Source organism: Calonectris borealis, chromosome 15 (genome assembly GCF_964195595.1).
Source record: "Calonectris borealis chromosome 15, bCalBor7.hap1.2, whole genome shotgun sequence".
In the NCBI taxonomy this organism is placed as follows: Eukaryota; Metazoa; Chordata; class Aves; order Procellariiformes; family Procellariidae; genus Calonectris; species Calonectris borealis.
This window is the reverse complement of record NC_134326.1, coordinates 5,901,397-5,908,555: the sequence shown is the minus strand read 5'-3', so window position 1 is coordinate 5,908,555 and position 7,159 is coordinate 5,901,397.

Here is a 7,159-nt window from a genome sequence, read left to right as displayed (position 1 = left end):
CTGCTTTCCTAATTCTGAATGAATGCCTAGAAGGAAGCCTATATCTTTTAAGAAAAGAGTGTTTTAGTGCTCAGAATTGCTTGCATTTCTACTTTAACTGAAGGAAACATTTACGTGTCACTGCTGTTGAGATATTCTATGGCAATTTGCCCAAATTCACACTGGTATTTTCTAGTAAACATTGCCCAAGTTAAGGCTTAGGCAAGAAAATATATGTAACTTTATATTTTAGCATGACATCATAATTGGTATAGAGTGATACTGGTTTTCTGAAGAGGTACATTTGAACCTAAAAAACCCAAGATGAATCCACCTAAGTCTGAGTAGATTATCTAGGCTAAGTTTGGCTAAAGTAAGATTTTGTAAAGGCTGATACACTGCTTCACGCTAAATGACATAGTAAGTTTCTTGGTCAGAAAGCTTTGTGCACCACACATTTCAGGCCATTCAGTAAATGTAATTTGTCTGTGGAAAATTGTATTATTAAAGGCACTATAATCATAAATACAAAGCAGCAAAGGTGGTTACAGGGCATCTTCACTGGGGCATTTTGTGAGATCCTGCACTCAAGATTAAACGATTCTATATTTTGAGATACAGCATGAATATTTAACAATGAAATAAAAGTCAATTGTGTTTAGAATTTTAAAATTAAAACTAGGCTCTAAGCTGTTGATCTGCGAATAAAGATACTAATTAGTATAATTATGTAGCAAATGAAGTTGGGACTAAAAGTGTTAGAATATTTTACCAGGCTAGGCAAATATGCCAAGAACATGTTCAAGTCATTAGACCCTTCTGTTTCATCTTTCAAAATTGTCCCATTTTACTCAGTACTGCTCACTTCATTGCTTTTATTTCTCATTTTGTTTTCAAAAGTAAGTATAAGAGGAAAAAAATTACACTGGGGGGGAAAAAAAAAAATCACAAAAGTTTAGGTTTTTGTTTGTTTGTTTTTTACAAACCTTTTCCAGAAGCTTTAGAAAACATACCTGTTTGCTGGAAAGACTTCAACAGGTCAAGTCATTTTCAGCCTGCCAGTCCCGGAATGAATCTGTTCAGTTGCTGTGGTTGATGATATGCTTGTAAACTGGTAAGCAAGCGGGCAGCTAAAATAAAATTAGTTAGTGCATAAAGTACCCAAAACCCCCTTAAAATCAACAAACTTTCAGTCTGCTAATTCTCTACTTGAGCAGGCAGATATCAGATTCTGTTAATTTGGTTACCTTTTAAAACATCAATTTCTGTCTGATTCATGCGGTCTCATGTCATGTTATATATCTCTACAATCAGAACAGGACAACCTAATCCCAAATTGTATCATGTAAGTTTTCTTAAGAATAAGAAAGCATCCACTAGTTTTCCTAATGAAGTGTTTGAGTTCACCTTTTAAGGGCAATAGAGGGGGACACGGATTGGCATTAAAAGTAAAATCACAAATATTTATTCTGACAAAGTAAAAAACTGGTTAAAAGCAGTCTTAAAAATGGAAAACCTAGAACTGAAACAAAACTAAACAACTACAGCTCAATCCATTACTCCTTCCCCTTACAACTTAAGATAAATATACTCAACTAAGCTTAAAAAAATAGAGTCATGCTTCATCATCCTGATCCCAACTGAGTATTCTACAGTTTAAACTTTCAGTTAGTTGTAGAGCAATAAACCTCAATCAATGAAAACATTACTAATTGTATTTCTTGCATTCCCATAAAGGATTGCTACAAATTATCCATGTCTTATGTTGTTTATAACACCAGTTTTATGCATAACATGAGATCATGTTTATAGCTTAATTTAGACCCTTTAGGAACAATCTTAGCTTGAACATTTCATGCCACTATCTTTAATAGCAGGCCTTAAAAGTAAAATACGCTCCTTGAGCCATCAAACATTTATATACTGAAATACAGCTCTTACAACTTACCACACTTTATTTTTCTTCTTGTTTCTATTCTTTATTAAGTGTCAAAGCTACATAATCCCTAATAAGCCTTTTTGAAAACTACTTGGTAGATAATAAATTGATGAAATATAGGTTAACAAGAAATCCAATGTGATCATACTATCCAACATTTTGAAACATTCTGCAAGAATAGCTAGGATAGGAAAAAGTCTATAGCTTAACATATTTCACATAAATAAACACTACATATTGTTAACAGTAAAGGTTAAAAAAACAAAGGAAAATAATTTCTATTGGTTTTCATATTCACATGCACAGAACACCTAAACTGCTATAACTTTGGGGAAAGTGAAGATATTTTATAGCAGGCCTGAAATGAGGTCCAGGTGAAAGCTAAATTGGTTTTGATGGTGAAAAAGCTAATGACCTCCAGCTTGCAAAGCTGATTAAACTTTTTACTCCATTTGATTAGAAATGCACAGTAACAGTGCTAAAATGATTGTCCAGAATGTAGCTGATGATCTGTATAAAATTAAATTTAATCAAAATTAAAGATAATTACCCTGTTCAACAGTTTATTGAAAAAAAATGCAGTCATGTAAATTAATTTGAAACATACCTTTTATCAAAATGAAGCTATATTACTTCATTAAATAACATTTTCTCATTAATATTTAATAGCTGTTACCTGTTTCTCATAATACTTGTCTTTGATTTTCACAAAGAAAACTCCTATAGCGGCAGTGAAGGAGTGCTGTCCCACCTGCAGGGAAGCTGCGAGCAGTACAAGGAAGCCGTAATTAAGGGAGATACCCACAAGGTGGTGCTGGTGATTTAGGACAGCTGGGTACCCAGGCAGAAGGGTATACATCTCCCGACACTATTTCTCACTAATTTTGAAGGAATGAGAATCTGGGTTACAAAAGCTACGTGGCTAGGACAACACCAGGTATATTAACTACTGTGACAGCAGGGTTGTTAAAAAAGAGATAAGTGCCTTAGGAAAGTTCTGCTGATAGTGAGTATATCCAGAAAACATAAATTATCGTAATTTATAAGTGGTTTTGAAGAATAGTAAACTGTTTGGGTTAGTTAATGGTTGTACAATTAGAAATGTTAATGACGATGTCTATATGTATATTTCTAGATCACAAAATGTGGCTTTTAAATACTCATTTGATGCTGTTAACAAAATGCTTTCCTATTGAAAAAGAGAGTAGTGTTTAAATATATATTAGTGCAATAGGTTGAATGAAAACTGGTGTCAACTAATTAAATTCATAATGTATGGAAAAAAAGCAGTGGGGGTTCTGAATCACCATTAAATCACAGATTGATAATAAAAGAAATCACAGATTGATAATAATGGATATCTGAATTTATACTGAGTGTGAAGTTAAAGTGACTTGTCTAGGTACTGCTTAAAGAAGGAAAAGTTAAAATTAATTTGAGTTACAGTACACTCCAGGTTCTTATACATGTTAATTTTGGTAAACTTGTTATGAGATTGACTGACCTTTTGAGCTACCAGGTATAAAGAAACAAAAACACCAAACTCTTGAAGTTAATATCATAAAACTTGTATCATCATCTTGTGGTCTTTAGCAAAATCTTGCAATTGTGACTTTAACCATGGAATTTGGGAAAACTCAAAAGACACGTCCAACTTGACCTGATATTTAAAAAAAAAAAAAAAAAAAGAAAAAGAGAAAAGAAAATATAGTCTACAAGATGCTGCTCAAGTCATAATGTAAATTTCCACCATAGCTTGGCTTTGAATTTATACACTGAAGAATATCCATTTTCATAATTGGATCCCTCAATTACATAAATCCAGGAAGCTTATTGGGAGGCTCCTGACCCATTCAAGCAAATAGTAAAAAATGTAAAAAATCTAAATAAAAGTAATGGAAAGTTTTCATAAGAGAGTACCTGAAAGTTTGTATTTGATAGAGACTCTCACACCTACTTGATACGATTTGCCAAGTAATCATGTGAAGCCACAGAAGGCTGGTTAAGGTTAGATTGGTAAGAAAAAATGCAAATCACATCTTTCTTTAGCTAAGATGACTGAGACAGTGAGATGAAGTGATTTGAATGAGGTCAGTCACTAATAGTTTAGAGAGGATTAGAAAGAGTATGTTGCTGGCCCTCAATCTGTTGCTGTAATTATTGAGCTACCTGAGTTCCTTGCAAAAGAACTTAGGTATTAGTATTACTGCTCTTGGAATTCACAGGAATAAATTAAAACATATAGACTTGTGAATTCTATTTAAGTGAAAGTGTCTTATCTCAAAAAAAGCAAAACAGTTTAATGTTTACCAACTGAAAAATGTGGAAGGGGTTAAACCTGGGCTTTTATGCAGTTGCACTAGCAAATAAAGTAACATGACTTTAAATTGTGCAAAATGAAGTGTTCTTAAATAATGAAGAGCAAGAACATGAGGAAAAAAAAACAAAAACAAACAAACAAAATCCCTAATGCTCCAACACGTTTTAATTATAATGAACCCTGGATCTGTTGTGCCAAAATGACTTAATGACTAGCTACAGAATAGCTAGTAATCAGTTGCTTCTCAATAAGCTGCTATTACTCGTTTGCTTCGTATAGCATTTGGGATCTTAAGTTAGTAAAACATTTGGCAGCTCATATGTTACGCTGAGCAATTAGCAGGGAAAGACTAAGAGGGCTTTTTAATGTTATTTGTTTTTGTGTAGATAAAGGCAACAAGCCTCCTCTTCAGGGGAAAAAAAACCCCAACACATCTACTTGCCGTAATTACTCCATTACTTATATGGAATGTTTGCCTGCTAGCATAGATAAGACTTACAAAACACGCATTTACATTTTATGCAGGGTCAGCAGTGCACAGATTTAATTAAGTTTAGCGATCTAAAATGTCAATAAACAAAAGTATACAAACTACACGCTTAGGAAACATTTATGCTTCAGTAACTACTGGAATCTCTACAGGAAAATAGCTGTTATTGAGATCATAAGGAGGAGAAAAGTTTCTAAGAGCAAATACATAGTTACAGTGGCAAGCCAGGGACTAAACACAACCTAAGCTGAAAAGAAACATGAAAAGCGAGAGTCTTCTCATAGCTAAATGGGACAGAAGTATTTGTTTCCATCAAGCCAAATTTACTACAAATGATGGACTTAATGACCTTGTCACTCTATGCTCTTTCACAACCTCTTAAAGTAAAATCTAGCTTCAAAGCTAAGTACAAGTGAAGGAATCCTGGTATATAGCCAAACTGTAAATAGTGGTATTATGTAACTATTAAATATTTTATAACACTGGTGAAAAACCTTGTAGCATTCTGACAAGACGGTCATGCCACTTGACAAATCTGTATTACAAATAACTTTTTAGCAACTGCTGCGTGTATTTTATATTCAGAAGTAGACGTGATTTGTAAAACAGTATCCTAGTTAGTGCCAATTCAGTAAGGAAAAGAGAACAGTTCTGAAGATAATGGCATGTTTTAAATAATGAATTGGTTACTTTGTATCTAAGCTCCTAACTCTGTTTTAAAGGCATAAGTGGAAATTCTAAGATGAGGAAAACCTTGTGGAGTTTGCTAACGTATTTCATGTATTAAACACAAGCTGTTATACATAGCTGCTGCTTCCCCCTGCCTTCAGTTCCACAGCCATTTTAACTGTTCTATGATTTAGCATGCTATGGCAGTTAATTGATCTGGTGGACTAATCATGTTAATACTTGGAAAAATGTAAAATACATTGTAAATTCTAAGATGTACCCAACTAACTGTCAGGAGAATTATATGGATTTGTTCATTAAGTCAGTTATCCTTGTTTTAAAACAAGGGGGTTTAGCTGTGGGTATTTGGAGTGGTTAATCACACAGTGAATGCAGCAGAATCAGGATTAGAATGGGATTCTCGTTTCCTGTCCCTGTTTTAATCAACTTGGCACTCTTGCCTGTCTAGACCATTCGGTATTTAATTTTTAATCCCATTTCTACTGGCATAAGCTAGACCCACACACTTTAGTAGAAGAGTAGAAGTAGTATCATTTTGATAGAAGTAGTGGTAGTAGTTTTATTGGCTTCCTCTGTAGAATTTTACACTACGTGCTTATTTTCCAAGCCCCTTTGATCTTGAGACATCTATTTCTGTCCTGGTTGCTCCAAATAGGATTGTTATCCTTGCATCTACTTACAGCCTGTTGCTTGAATTTAACCTTGCATTACTTGAAGCATGTTTCTTTAAAGGCAGAATTTGCTTTAGTATGTTTCTATGCAATGGCTTTTGTTACAGATGTCACATTAGATATGAGAATAAATCTTCCATACTCACTGGTGTGGTTAGAGAAAATGCAAAAATATATGAATCTTGCAGAATGGATTAAAAATTTAACCACTGTGTAAAAGGTAAAAATTACTCAGGTTTTCTTTTGGGAGAGAAAATGGCACATAGGTAACTGCTTGGACTCTTAAAATAACCAGCAGAACTGCATGGTGAAACGCTCCAGCTAATCAATTTTGCTCTTCTTTGTGGATATTATTCAGATCTTCTCTGGCTTAGAAAATCTATGAATTCTGGACAATCTAAAACTATGAAATCCCTCCCTGGGACTTCTCCCTGGTGCAGGAAGTGAAGATGAGTAGAAACTAGAGCAAGCTAGGAAGAAAAATAGGAAGTTAGCAGTGTAGTTGACAGCTATGCTACAAGCACTGTAACTTGCTGAGTAGCTCTTAAAGTTTGGATGGTAAGCTCCACAGAATCTAAGGAAAGGTTTGGTTGAACAAGAAGATGGTGATATTTCCTCAGGGGCAGGCAGCCTCAGCAGTCCCTGCTGAAGAGGCTCTCCTTGATGAGGAAAGCAGGTAGTGGGATAAACTAGATACTTATGGCCTTCTGCTGTCAAAACCGAAACCTCTCCTGTAGAATACTGCGTGGGAGGAGCAGATTCCCCCTCTACTTTGCAAGTTTCCTAGAGAATACGTAGCACTGTGTACACTTCGACCCCCATCACTTACTCTGCGTGCTCCCTTTGAGCGAGGTGGCATTGTGGGTGGCTCTGGAGCCAAGCATATCCGTTGTGCCTCCAGTCTGCTGTGCTCTGGCTAGCTACGGCCTGAGAACTACAGCTGCTAACTTTATTGCCTTGCCTTCCCTTTCTTTTCGGAAAATTTCCTGTAGTCTCTGCGCAAACACCCTTCCACCCTGGCATCACCTGCATACCTACTCCACACATACCAAGCTTAAATGAGCAACTGT